Raw genomic sequence first — 10,109 nt, forward strand, 5'->3', positions numbered from 1 at the left:
ATGATTCGATTTAGATGAAGTTCAAGAACAGATGAAACGAATCACTGTTAATAGAAATCAGAAATAATTGTCACCTCTGAGCAGACCATTGCATGAGGAGGGGCACAAGGAACCTTTTGGGGGCCGTCAACGTTCTCTATCAGTCTGGGTAGTAGTTACGCTCAAATCTTAAGCCATACACTTAATCGGGTATGTTATAAGTTCATTTAAAAGCTGAATGCATTTGAGAGAGGCTTAAATAGCAGCACACACACGTGACTGAAGAGAAAACTACGAAGCAGGCATTTTACAGAAGGAAACATGAATAGCCAACTACATACATGAAAAAGGCTCGAACTTTTTAGTAACCAGGGATATGCATACTGTACTGGGATAGTGCTACCTGCCCCCAGACTGGCAGTAATTTAACTGGCAGCTCCTAATGTTGAAAGAATGTGAAGCAGTGGGAGCCCATACAGACTGCCGGCGGGGGTGGGAAGGTTACCGGCTTTGGAAAGATCAGGGTCACCCGGTGAAGCAAAGCTGCGGTGCGTGTGGACCGGCAGCAATGCGAGGCTGCAGGTGAGTTCACAAGTGCGGTAGCAGCACCTGAGGACCTCGTGCAGCCTGGAGGTTCTAAGAGCCTCCCTCCTGCTGCCCGACAGATGCTTGCCTTCTTGGGTACAGCCAGGCGTGGGCACACTCTGAAAACAGTCTCGCATTATCAGGCACACGTATCTTGCTACCAGCCTGAGTATGAAGCTGAAATGCAAAGAAGGGCAGAGCTGAGAGAATCAGAGAACTGGGGACTCAGACCTGGGGCTGGGTGGAGTCACCCCTGACACCTGGCCTCCCCTGGGTGTCCCGGGAGACTCTTGGAGGCACCTGTCTTGAAAGATCACCCCACTCTTCCAACACTGGTACGTGTCCCCCGTGAGAATCCTGAGCAGGGGCCCCGGGGGGCAGATGGTATGGTCTCTTGTCAAACAGTCAGCTGGAGGACAGTTCCCTGTGACATTGTCAAAGCTTCCATGATCTCGCCCTAACTTCCTTTGCTTGTTTTAAGGAGAAAGTAGGGAAAGGGAGAGAAAGAACCTGAAAATGGAAGTACAGCCAAGTATGGCCTTAGCCGTGGTGGTGGTCTGGCTGCTGTCCTGGCAAGGACAGGCTCCTTCCCATTAACTGCAGAGAGGACCTAGGACTCCTGTGCTTCTCCCTGCCTTTCAAAGGCTATTTAATCATGTCTGGGGAGCATGGTTTATAGGGTGAATCACTGTCCCAGTTTCCACGGGACTGAAGGAACTGCGGGACTTTCAGTTTTAAAACCGGGCCAGTCTTGGGCAAACTGGGACGAGTTGGTTGCCCGATCAGGCTGATCAAAGCTGGGACCCACAGGCCAGCTGCCCTCAGGGTTGGAGACACTTAGCAAAGCCTGGGGCAGAACACCTATGGCCACATCCTCTACAGCTGTGATCATAGCTGCAGAGTAAGAGGAGGAGGAGGACAAGAAAGGAGGGAAGGAGGGACAAGTCCACCAGGCCCGGGAAACCCTTTCCTTCTGCACAGTCCCTCCAGGGCCCTCTATTGACAAAGCTTAACATCGTGCAAAGGAGAAATGCTGAAGGGGTCCTGCCCATTATAGCAGAGCAGGCACTAAAGGGTGAGTTTGGAGCCGAGCATTAAAAATTCAGTAAGTGGCACATGTGTATCATTGATTTGTTCCTTTTTATTGCTGAGTAACATCGCTTTGTGTGGCTAATCTAAATTTTGCTTATATATTTACCTATTGATGGGCATTTGAGTTGTTTCCTGGCTTTGGAGTATTATGAACAAAGCTGCCACACATATTTCTGTAGTTTCTTTTTGAGGATTCGCTCTGACTCCAGAAACCTTGCTAATTTCACTTAATTCTGATAATTTATCAATGGATTCTTTTATACTTTTTTCATACCTAATCATATTGATTGAGAATATGATTTCTATTTTTTTCCAGTCTTTATACCTTTCTCTTTCTTGCCTTGTTGCAGTGGTCTGAGACCTTTAGTACAATGTTGAATAGAAGTGCTAATAGCAAGTCGCTTTTTTATCATTCCTGATCTCAGTAGAGAAGTTTACAATATTTTACCATGAGGTATAAGATTTGTTATCAGGTTTTTTTAAGATATACTTTATTAAATTAGGAAGTTAATGGCTCCTATTCCAAGATTGCTAAAAGTCGGTCATCTTAAAAAATCATTATTGTTGAATTTTTAAAAACTTCTTATTTTGTATTGGAGTGTAGTTGATTAACAATGTTGTGATAGTTTCAGGTGTACAGCAAAGTGATTTAGTTATACATATATATGTATCTATTCTTTCCACAAGGCCCAAACTGGTATGTATTATTGCCCACCTGTACTATGCATTATGTCAGAAACCCCAGCTTCCTCTGAGATCAGGGTCAATTAGCCCCACCAGCATAATAATTTACTCCTTTGCCTGCTGGTCTACGAGTGTGAGGGGCCCCAAATTACCAGGCAGTGATTACAGTTTCAGTTCAGTGGGGCACTTACTGTGTCCCTTGGTGGAAGCATTCCACATCCTAGGGATGCAGAACCTCTAATTCCACCAAGCTTGACCTTGTGGTGATGGGAAGCAAAAACTCTTCAAATGGATCACAGGGAATGATGGTGGGGGGACAAATCCTCCCACTGCTTGGGGCCCCAACTCATCAATTCTAGCCCTTGGGCACACGGTACCATATGATGGCTGTTGTTGATAATGGCTGTCTTGTCCTGGATCTGATGGTACCCGCGTGTGATGCATGGCTCTGGTCATGTGGTCACTGGATGTCCCACAGGTCAGGCACTCAGTCTTCCCCAGAGCCCCACAGACTGGGGTGGAGGCACGGCCCTGCTCAGGGCCCTGGCGTCTGTGCTGCAGCTCGTCAGGGCTTTTTGGAAACTCCACGTGGCTCCATAATCTACACAGGTTATGTCTAGTTTGACTGGCTCTTCCAGGTCACCTGGCCAAGTGACAGGGCAGCTTGCGCCGCAGCCTGGACCTGCCGTGGACCCCGCTCTGCAGCCTCCTGAATTTCTCAGTAAATGAGCCAGAGCCGTCTGCCAGTCCTAGGAGGCCCAGCAGGCCACCTTTGTCTCTCGGTGGGAGGAGGTGAAGGCGCAGCGACTTCCTCTTTACCTCAAAGGGAATGTCACGCCCCAGCCCACTGGACCCGCACAACTTCCCTCATGTGGCAGGACCCGCAGGCAGGATGCTCAACTCCCTCCAGGCACACAGATGCCCACATACCAAGAGTTGCCACTTCTTGTTTGTCACGTCGTTAGGATGCTGCCATCTGTGTCACAGACCAGCGTTAAGTTTTGTGGAATCAAAGTCAAATGGCTTTGGATTATACTGTGAAGAGCGGACGAGTGTCAGGGGAGAAGGGAAGAAATTAAGACGCAAGGGAAGACACCAATTTATTTTATCTATTTTTTTAAATTGTTATTTATTTTATTGATTTATTTTTGGCTGCGCTGGGTCTTCATTGTGGTGCGCGGGCTTCTCACTGCAGAAGACACCAGTTTATCAACACATGACTAGCTGGTTTAGTTACTGAACATCAGAATGCCCTAATGCATGTCGGTAACCAGCGAGTGGGTACTAAGTTGTAGTGTTTAACTCTGTTTATGGGACTAGAGCTACAGTAGTTGGACATCATCCTCGTTTCAGTAAACAGCAGGCGTTTGTGTCACTGGTTTCACTGAGCTTTGACGTACTGTTTTTCATAATTTTTGATCAGGCTCATGCTGGCACTCTGTTCTTTGCTAATCCTTGGTTAGACTTGCTCTGACATTTTGTTGTTCATAATTGTTTATCAGTACCTCCTACGGCTGCCCCCTACCGAGTATCTAGTGTTGATTAGTCGCACCTTTTAGCTTTCCTCTGTGACATGACGTTAAGTTCTCCCAGATATGAACCCCAGCTTTGGGGAAATGACCACAGCTTGGGTTTTCAAGCCCATTTTTGGTTAAAGCCCAACAACACCCTTACTGTCCGCCCGTCTCTCACCCAGAGGAACCCCCTGGTACAGGGTCCTGCACACCAAGGCTCTTGATGGCCGCTCTAGCCGGCCCGTGGTGGTCATTCCATTTCCTGTTCTTTACCAGCCCACGGCAACCACTAGGGGCCGGGATCCCAGCATCGTTGACCCCCGGGAAGGCCGATTCCTGCGCAGCAGCTCTCACTGTTAACCTGGCCTAGGGGCAGCTGCCACCAGGCTTCTCACTGACTCAGTGCCCACACCTCGGCTTTAGCCAGAGGGCGCCCCTGGTCTCTCCTGGGTAATGTGGTCGGCTGGGGGGCTCTCTGGCCTCACACAGCCTGTCTCATGAGCCCCTGTCATCCTCATGCTGCAGGTCTCGTCCTCAGTCCTCAGTCCCCTGAGTCCAAGCTCCAATGAGCCGTCCATCACCACACAGGACTGTTTCCAGGGGCCCTCGTCTGAGCCACACAGAGTGCTTGCCACCAATGAGCTCCCCTCTCCAGCCTCTGTTCTCCCTCCTGGCCCCAAACGCCCTGGTTCCCGCCCACAGGTCCTGCAGCTCCTTGGTGAGTACGCAGTGTCCTCCCCAGGTGCGCGAGGCTGAAATTCACCCTTGTCATTGACCTGGAGGGAATGCAGGGAGTGAGGGTGGGTCTTGAAGAGGGAAAATTATCATCCCGTGATGTTCCAGGTCTTGGCTGGTCCCCAGGCAATCAGAGCTACTCTCCTTTGTCAAGTGGGCGAGACTGAATCTGCTGGCTGACGGGATTCCAGGGAATCTGGGGATTCAGTATCTTCAAGACCCCAATCTCAGATCTCAGCGTCCTGATTGGGGACTTCATTTTAGTCCAGATCTTCTTGGCTTTGCATTCAGGGCCCTTTGAGCTCCCAGGACGTTCCAGCAGCACTGAGGTGCCCATTGCTAACTGATTGGCATGTGAACCGATTCTAGGATCCCATCTTGAGGGGTTGCTTCCTGGGCTACTTTTAGGAAAAAGTACCGATTCGCCTTTAAGTCCCCCAGCAAAGCGGACCATGATTTAAGGACCTTGGTGCAAGTAGTTTATTTAGGAGGTGATCCAAAGCAGCACAGGTGAAGAAGTGAGGAAAGTGAGGCAGAGAAGGGGGCAGCCTTAAAGTGGTGGGTTAACAGCTGGCTACTGTTATGAGAAACTGGCTCAATCACACGAGGGAGGCCTGGGAAACTGTAGAACGCTGGTCGGAGAACTGGGACGCTGACCCCCAGTTCCCTGTGGCTCCACTGAGGGTGGGCTCTGGGGTGTTAGCTTCCCCACACCTGTGGGCCATGGCCGAGGCAGCCACCTTGTGCTGGAGGAAGGCCTCGGGCAGAGATACAGATCTCAAGGCAGGAAGCTAAGCTGCCAGTCCTCAGATTGCTGGAGAATGGTTACTGCAGTGGCTGATAAACTCAGGAAAGCAAAGAGGATGAGAGGATAAATACTAATCTTAAAAGCAGCCAGAGGAAAAACAAGACAGTACTCATGAGGGAAAATAAAACAATGGAGACCAGAAATCAATGGAACTAGATTTTTAATGTGCTGGGGTGGGGGGAGGGGGCAGAATATGTATATGTAATTTCCACTATATCCTGTGAAAATATTCTCCAGAGATGAGAGCAGAAAAAAGAAAAATGAATCAATGCATATAAACCATTTTCTAAAAAAAAGTTAAATACATTTATTAGATGAACAAAAGCTAAGAACCTTTGTCCCCAGCAGAGCTGTACTATCCTAAATGCTAAGGGAAGTCTTAGCATCATTAGAATGAAACCAAATGGGAACGTGGATCTACAGGAAGGAATAGGAACACCAATGCTATAAACTGAAGGCTGGGTCCCTCAAAGTTCCTGTGTTGAAGCCCTAACCCCCAGTGTGATGGTATTTGAAGATGGGGCGTTGGGAAGGCGAATAAGATTAGATGCGGCCATGAAGGTGGGGCCCTCAAGAGATTAGTGCCCTTATCAGAAGAGACCCCAGGGATCTTGCTCTCTCTCCCTGCTCATCCATAAGGAAGAGGTCATGTGAACTGTGTGTGAGATGGTGGCCACCTACAAGCCACGAGAAGAGGTCTCAAAATGAGGCCTTGCTGGCACCTTGGTCTTGGACTTCCCAGCCTCTAGAACTATGAGAAATAAATTTCTGTTGTTTAAGCCACTCAATCTGTGGTATTTTGTTATGGCTGCCTGAGCTAAGACAAGTGACTGTTTAAAACAAAATACGTTGGGCTTATAATGTATGTAAAAGGAAAGAAAATATATGATAATGATAGCATGAAGGCTAGGGACATAAATAGAATAGCAACTACTTTTTTTTTAAATTGAAGTATAGTTGATTTACAATGTTGTATTAGTTTCAAATGTACAGCAAAGTGATTCAGTTATACATACATATATATCTTTTTCAGATTCTTTTCCCTTATAAATTATTACAAAATATTGAGTATATTTCCCTGTGCTGTATGGTAGGTCCTTGTTGGTTATTTTATCTACAGTAGTGTGTATATGTTAATTCTAAACTCTGAATTTATCCCTCCCCGTTTCCCCTTTAGTAACCATAAATTTGTTTTCTATGTCTATGGGTCTATTTCTGTTTTGTATATAAGTTCATTTGTACTTTTTTTTTAGATTGCACATATAAGCGATATATTTGTCTTTCTCTAACTTACTTTACTTAGTATGATAATCTCTAGGTCCATTCATGTTGCTGCAAATGGCATTATTTCATTCTTTTTTATGGCTGAGTGGTATTCCATTGTATAGATATACCATATCTTCTTTACCCATTCATTTGTTGATGGACATTTAGGTTGCTTCCATGTCTTGGTTATTGTAAATAGTGCTGCAATGAACATTGGGGTGCATGTATCTTTTCAAATTATGGTTTTCTCCAGGTATATGCCCAGGAGTGGGATTGCTAGATCATATGGTAGCTCTGTGTTTAGTCTTTAAAAGAATCTCCATATTGTTCTCCATAGAGCCTGCACCAATTTACATTCCCACCAATAGTGTAGGAGGGTTCCCTTTTCTCCACACCCTCTTCAGCATTTATTTGTAGACTTCTTGATGATGGCCATTCTGATCGGTGTGAGGTGATAGATACAAATCATTGTAGTTTTGATTTGCATTTTCTAATAGCGATGTTGAGCATCTTTTCACATGGCCTTTGGCCATCTGTATGTCTTCTTTGGAGAAATGTCTATTTAGATCTTCTGCTTATTTTTTGTTTTTTTGATATTGAGCTGTATGAACCATTTGTATATTTTGGAGATTAATCCCTTGTCGGTTGCATCATTGCAAGTATTTTCTCCCATTCTGTAGGTTTTTTGTTTTATGGTTTCCTTTGCTGTGCAAAAGGTTTTAAGTTTAATTAGGCCCCATTTATTTTTATTTCCATTACTCTAGGAGACAGATCCAAAAGGATATTGCTGCGATTTATGTCAGTGTTCTGCCTATGTTTTCCTCTAGGAGTCTTATGGTATCTGGTCTTGCATTTAGGTCTTTAATCATTTTAAGCTTATTTTTGTGTGTGGTTTCAGAGAATGTTCTAATTTCATTCTTTTACATGTAGCTGTCCAGTTTTCCCAGCACCACTTATTGAAAAGACTGTCTTTTCTCCATTATATATTCTTGCCTCCTTTGTCATAGATTATTGACCATAGGTGGGTGGGTTTATTTCTGGGTTTACTATCCTGTTCCACTGATCTATATTTCTGTTTTTGTGTCACAACCATACTTTTTTGATTACTGTGGCTTTGTAGTATAGTCTGAAGTCAGGGATCCTGGTTCCTCCAGCTGTTTTTCTTTCTCAAGATTGCTTTGGCTATTCGGAGTCTTTTGCGTTTCCATGCAAGTTAAAAATTTTTTTTTGTTCCAGTTCTGTGAAAAATGCCATTGGTAATTTGATAGGGATTGCACTGAATCTGTAGATTGGCTTGGGTAGTATAGTCATTTTGACAATATTGATTCTTCCAATCCAATGAAATGTCAACTACTTTTTGATTAGTGCTTGCATGGTATACTTTTCCATTTTTTAAAACTTTCTGTATCCTTATATATTTATCACATTTAAGATTAAAAAAAAATCAGTCTGACAGATATTGAAAACAAACTTGTGGTTACCAAAGGGGAAATGTGGGGCAGGGAAGGGATAAATCAGGAGCTTGGGATTAACATACACACACCACTATAATATAAGATGGATAACCAACAAGGAACTACTGTATAGCACAGGGAACTCTATTCAATATTCTAATAACCTTTGAGAAAAGAATCTGAAAAAGAATGACTATAGTACATGTATAACTGAATCACTTTGCTGTACACCTGAAACTAACAAACACAACATTGTAAATCAACTATAACCCAATAAAATTCAAAAAAGAAATCAGTCTGACAATCTTTGCTTTAATTGGGTATTTACATTTAATATAATTACTGCTCTATTTCAGTGTAAGTCCATTATCCTATTATTTGCTGTAAGTCCATTATCCTATTATTTGCTTTTCATTTCCCCAGCCTATTTTTTTTCTTGCCTTTTGAGTTATTTTTTAAATGTTCTAGTTTTCCCCCTCAGCTTATTTAAAAGACCCTTTGCTCTTCAAGTGTTTACTGTAGAGAAAACTTTACTTACCAGTGTCTAATATGGATTAGTTTTACTTGCTCCTAGACAGGACCAGGACTTACAGAACTGAGCACTCCTGACTTGCAGGCATGTGTTTTAAGAACCTCAGGATGTTCTGTTTCACACAGTCACAGCTTTGCCCTCCTGCCTCCTCTTCTTAGTGCTCTTGAGTTCCACCTGACACCACCCTTTAGAATTTCCCTTGGTGTGGGTCTGTCGTGATGCATTATTTTCCATTCTTATTCGTATGAAAATGTCTTTCATTCTTAAAGGACTTTTTTTGCCAAGCTCAAAATCAATCTGAGGTTGGAAATTATTCTCTCAGCCCCCTGAAGGCACCTTTTCACTGCCTTCTCATTTTCACCATTTCCATTGAAAAGTCGTCTTTAAGTCTTATTACTGCTTTTTTTTTTTTAAAGTAACTTGTCTTTTTTCTTTGCTTAGATTTTTCTCTTTGATTTTTCAGCAGTTTTATTACTGTATGTTGAGGCGTGTTATTCATTTTCTTTATCCTGTTTGGTGTTTGTCTAGCTTTTCTGGTTGCTCCAGCAGGAGGATTTGTCTGAATCACAGGTTTATTGTTGCTGAAATCCTGGAACGAGCACTTCATTTAAGTACTCACCAGATACTATTTAACTGAAATTGTTAACTATACGTGGTCCAATAGCCTGCTGAAGCTGTTTTATTTCCCCTTACGTTCCTCAGACTTGTTCTGGAATAAACCACCGAAGGCACACTGAATTGCTTTCGAGGTCCTTGCTAGTGGCCATTTCTTGTACAATTCCTTCCCTTCTCCTCTGCTTGTGCCTGTGCATTACTTCCTTTGCTGGTGCTGGTCAGGACACAAGAGGTTTCTAAGCTTTGCTACAAACCGGTGAAACTACGCACACGATATACAAGTAGTTTGATTATGTATTTATTTTGAATAAAAAAGTGGCCAAGATAACAATACTACCGGCTCTGCGTACAAAACACAACGTAACTGAGGTTAGGTCACGTTTACAAAACTGCCATTATGTACAGCACTGGAGATTCACAGCAACGTCAATAGACTCTAAGTACCAGAATCCTAAGAGCAATTGCGGGGGATCCAAAATGGGAAAAAGCTAAAAAAACCAATGATCTTTCATTAACTGGAAAAGTGGCCAACCAGCTAACTGGTAAAGAAAGAGAATCTGCTACCCTTTTCTTTAGTAATAACTAAAATAAGATCGCCCCACAGGACTGCATTTGACAAACACCCTCCATAATTTCCACTTCATTTTCTCTATAATCTTTCCCACTTCAACCTTTTCCCAGAAACCTCTGCCCTACTATCAGATAAAAGCTCGGGGCACCGGTATATCTTCAGGGAAAGAAGATAACTAGTGCAAAGGATATAGCATGGTCTGCTTCAGCCCAGGAGACCCAGTTCAAACCCAAGAAAGAATTCTGCCCTCTTCCGGTCATCAGTTCTTCGCAGT

This window comes from Mesoplodon mirus, assembly GCF_964341445.2.
Source record: "Mesoplodon mirus genome assembly, chromosome: 1".
Lineage (NCBI taxonomy): Eukaryota > Metazoa > Chordata > Mammalia > Artiodactyla > Ziphiidae > Mesoplodon > Mesoplodon mirus.